Source organism: Notolepis coatsorum (assembly GCF_963971535.1).
Source record: "Notolepis coatsorum genome assembly, chromosome: 1".
Lineage (NCBI taxonomy): Eukaryota > Metazoa > Chordata > Actinopteri > Aulopiformes > Paralepididae > Notolepis > Notolepis coatsorum.
The window spans coordinates 244,775,450-244,780,449 of NC_140165.1; the positions used below are offsets into that span (position 1 = coordinate 244,775,450).

At 45.8% G+C, this 5,000-nt stretch overlaps 1 protein-coding gene across 2 annotated transcripts in view; it reads left to right on the forward strand.

The window, feature by feature from the left end:
• ulk2 (unc-51 like autophagy activating kinase 2) overlaps positions 1 to 5,000 on the forward strand; it is a 103,657-nt gene that overhangs the window by 61,313 nt on the left and 37,344 nt on the right. The window lies entirely within an intron of this gene.

The following is a 5,000-nucleotide window of genomic DNA, read 5'->3' on the forward strand; positions in this document are numbered from 1 at the left end:
CAATGGGGCTTAGCTGTATATTTAGGTTATTGTATTATATGAATGTTTATATGTTTATTTTTTATAACCTTACATTGAAACGGCATTAGGAATATTGATTGGATTTAGATAAAGTCATTGAACCTCTTATTTGTGATAATAGAACATTCTAGAACATTTGTGATGTCACAGTATGATGTCATAATCAAACATTCTAGAACATTTGTGAAAAAATTGTTGCCGGTCTCCGTGTCCTGCAAGATTTCAATCTACCAGACAAATGGGATCAATTCCGGTCAGAGTTTATTGAGCTTAAAAACAATTGATAGGCAGGCTATATAAAGAATGACATCCTCAAGGGTGGGTGGCTCAGCAGCGCCACCCACCCAACAGCTGAATTGGCAATGGCTGAATTGGAGTATTGCACTGTGCGCGCACAACTGTCAGCTCTGCGGCTCTGCAGTTGCATGCTTCTCGCAAATCTAGCTCCCGCTGCCAAACCAAATGAATCTCGACATCGCTTCACCAATAGTCGTTATCAGAACACTACACACATATCATAATAGAACACACATCGTTGTCATTATTAGACCTGCTTGGTGAAGCAACAATGAAACAAATGTAACTATTTTAATACATCAAATTGTGTTTAGAGGGAATTATTTTCACGGACATTATGACCGGAGAGATTTAAATATGTCGGACTTCAACAGATTTTGCCGGTCAAAAACCGGTAATTACCGGACAACGGAAACCCTGGTTCACAGTATGATGTCATAAGCAAACATTCTAGAACATTTGTGTATCTATATATATTCAACAATTCTCTCGGTGGCGAGAGTAGGGGAGAAGAGGGGGGGGGGATGTAAGGGGGTGATAGCTGGGGTACCGGTTGAGGTTACAGTAGAGCAGCTGGTGGAAGAGCTAATGGAGGACGGGCGTAATGGCATAGTTAAGAGTGCAGAAAGGATGAAGAGGGGAGCGGAGAGGGCAGTGACGGGGACGGTAGTGATTACGTTTGAGGGTGGGGTTGTTCCTAGGGAGGTGTTTGTGGGGCATAGGTTGTATAGGGTTAGGGAATTTGTTCATGATCCTCTTAGGTGCTATAGGTGCCAGGAGTTTGGCCATATAGCTACCACGTGTAGGAAGGGGCTGAGGTGCGCTAGGTGTGGCGGGGAACATGAATATGGGGAGTGTGGAGAGGGAGTGAAGCCGAAGTGCTGTAGTTGTGGTGGGGAGCATAGTGTAGCGTTTAGGGGGTGCGAGGTGATGATGAAGGAGGTCGCGGATCGGAGAGAGAGAAGGGAGGGTAAGTTGACGTATGCTGGGGCGGTTAGCAGGGCAGGACAGGGTAGCCAAGAAAGGGTGCAGGGGGTTGAAGGAGGGCATTTGGCAGTGAGGGTAGAGCAGGTGGAAAGAGAGAGGGGAAGGGAGGAGAAATTAGGTATTGTGGCCTTCGTGGCAGGGGTAGTTACTGGTATGGCAGAGGCTAAGGGTAGAACAGAGATGGTGAAGATGATTGTTAGGATAGCGGTTCAACATCTGGGATTGGAAGGTCTGAACTGGGAGCAGGTGGTTAGGGAATTGGCTGAGGGGGCTGCGAGGGACAAGGCTGCGAGGGACAAAGCAGCCCAGGATAAGATAGCAGGGGGCAAGGTGGGTCCCGCGGAGGGGGGCTCAGACAGGAAGTAGCAGCAGTAGCTGCACTCCAATGGACAATGTAGTTGATGACGGGGTCCAGTAGAAGAAAAAGAAGGTGAAGAAGGAGAAGAAGGAGAAGAAGAAGAGCCCATAAAAAGAATTGCGGAGGGCAGTAATACGCCACGATGCGTCTACTCTGCCGGAAATTCAAATAAGAAGAAGAAGAAGAAGAAGAGCTCATTGGGAGGAAATGTCATTGATGTCTTTAGATTCAAGGCTAGGGAGGGGAGCTCAGGAGATGCGCCAGTCGTGGTAACATTTGCAGACACTGTGTTACCAGTCAAGGTGTTTATAGGGAGTATGTCATATATCGTGAGAGAGTATGTAAGACCGCCGCTGCGCTGCTACAAGTGCCAGAGGTTTGGGCATATTGCTGGAGCTTGCAGGGGGAAACGGAGGTGTGCGAAATGTGGCGATGACCACGATATTCAGGCGTGCAGTGCAGAGGTTCCTAAATGTTGTAACTGTGGAGGGGAACATGTAGCAGCGTTCCGTGGGTGTGAACATGTTGTCCGGGCCAAGAGAGTGCAAACTGTGAGGGATCAGACCAAGGTGTCATATGCCGAGGCAGTTAAGACAGTTGCGAGTGAGAGAGAAAGGAGAAATGTGGTGGTGAACAGTAGTGCAGCGGCCTGTGCAGGGGAGTCAGCAGTCTGACCCTATTCTGCCAGCCGCGTCTCAGTCTGACATGGTGATAATGAACAAACATGCGTTTCGGGCGGGAGGGAGAGAGAGGGGGAAAGTAGAATGGAGGAAGGTGATAGTAGATTAGATCTAGATAATTATTATAAAAAAAAATTGTAGGCCTATGCGTATTTAAGTTTTCTCAATTGTGGGCGTAGTATAAGAACTGATGAGGGCAGTAATACGCCATGTCGCGTTTACACTGCCGGAATTTCACAAGAAGAAGAAAAAGAAGAAGAGCTCATTGTGCATCTTGAAACAGTACTGAGCAGTACTGAACACTAGTTCAGCTGCGGTTACACTAGGGCCATTTCATTTTCGTTTCATTGTGCTTTTCAGAACGCTGCGTATTGGCAGGCAAGTAAGAGTTAAGTTAGACGTTGTTTTGTCTCGTCTACTATATACATGTAGTACAATGCCAAAGCAGTAGGTGGCGATGTAGTTCATACATGAAGGCCATTTTCAACCAATCAGAAAGGTTGAACGCTCCACATCCTGCTCAAAATCTCAAAAGCCACCATCTTTATACCTCGCATGAGCCATTTAGCCACATAGCATTTATTTTTCAGCAAGAAATAAATTGCAATAAACAAAAACGGATACATTCACTGTGTTCTGCCTCATTTGTTGATGATTTGTTGGTGAAACACAATTGACCACCAAGAGCGGAGTTTAGTCTCACAAAAATATCGCTGATTTTGTTAGCTTACGTGCTAACGTGATTGGGATATGCCAGTATAACAGTATAGCATTGTGGCTAGCAGCGAAGTTTGTTAGCTTACGTGCTAACATGATTGGGATATGCCAGTATAACAGTATAGCATTGTGGCTAGCAGCGAAGTAACGTTAATGCTAGCAGAATGAATGGATGTAAATATTATTTAACAGATTGCTGAATGGGTACAATACAATACGGCTCAATACAAACAATTGTTAAGAGAATGCAGACTGTTGTAGCTTGTTATATTAATCAGCGTCCCCAGAGCGATAGTTCAACTTGACTAACAGGGTCTGAAAGTAACGTTAGCTAGGTAGCTAACGTTAGCTCACGAGCGACGCTAGCCAGCCAGCACCTGCCAAACTGATGATATCAGACGTTGATATCAGGAGCTATCAGTAGCTAGGGCGGCTAGGTGGCGCAGTGGGCAAGGCGCTCTCCACCAACGCAGGAGATGCTGGGTTCGAGCCCAGCTCTCGGCGTTGCTACCAGCTTGGCTGGTCGTTCATACTAATACAATTGGCAGTATTAGGGGGTGGGAAGCTGGTGGGTGGGGATCGGACGTTGTGGACAGCGACTCCCACAGGTCGGTTGGTGCGCCTGCGCAGTAGAATCAGGAAGCGACGGGGGCGGCGTGTCCCTCCCACGCAGACCCTCGCCGCTGAGAGATCGTGCTGTGCAGGTGAAAAAATGCGACGGCTGCCTCCTCGAGTACCGGAGGGGACACGTGATGCAAGGCTTCGTCCACATTACTGCCGGCTTGTGGGAAGCATGGCCTAACAACGTTCGAGACAGGGGAGGGTAGAATTGGACAATACGAAATTGGGGAAGGGAGAAAATTTGAAAATGGGGAGAAAAAGTAGATAAAAAAAGGAGCTATCAGTAGCTAAACATTAGACAACGCCTCATGTATTAAACAAAAGTGAATAGATGACTGGGCCATTTTGTTTAATGCTTGTTATGTTGAAAGAGGAGCTCGAGCTGCTCATGCAGTCGACTCTTGCGTGGTAAGGGTTTGTTGACATGACATGGGTCTGGGAGGGGGCGTCAGTCTCTACTGTGCATGGGCATTGGGCAGAACGGCTCCGTATCCAGCTCGCGCAAATTACATGGCACCATTTTCGGCGAGTTTCCAAAACGAAAACACCTTTTCAGCGTTCCCGCTAGGGAAACACGTTTTCCTGCCAAAACTGCGTTTCTTTTTAACTTGGACATGCAAACGTAATCATTCAGCAAGAAAAACAAAAACCCCAGTGTAACCATGGCCTAAACAACATAGATTGAAGCCTGCATTTCTAGACCAAGGTGCCTTGCCTACCGTTTTGCTGTGGAAAGAGCCGGCAAGTTGATTTTTACGGCTTTCAGGTGTGGAGGAATTTTGTCATGTGTCGAGTCTGCGGTGATTTTGGAGACTGGGAAAATACAGTTTTCTTACCTTGTAGTAGTGACGTGAATATTTCGTGGCAGTAAACAGCCAAACAAGTTTTAGTTTAGGAAAATAGCTTTAGGATCACTTCTGTAAAGAAAGACTTCGCTGTGGAAGAGAAATAAACCATTTGGATATCTTTGTTTTACACCGGAGCGGCTGTGGACATTATTTTTCTTTATCAATGAACGTACTACTCACGAGTAAGCAACTTTAACCAGTAGAGTGGACCGTCGGCCCTCATAAGTTTCTTTATTTTTTGTCATACAGAAATACAGAATACTTTGCATGAAATGTTTCTTTCTTTTTCACTCCTGAGAGTGTGCTAGATTATAATAAGATAGTATAAATAAGTATAATAGGTAAAAAATTGTCAAGAAGTCAAGTAAACACAAGTGTAAACAACAATTGTTCAGTATACCTCTATATACAGTGTACATCTGGTACAAAAATGGTGAGGTATACAGTAGCTTAGCTTGTGGTGCCACCGTT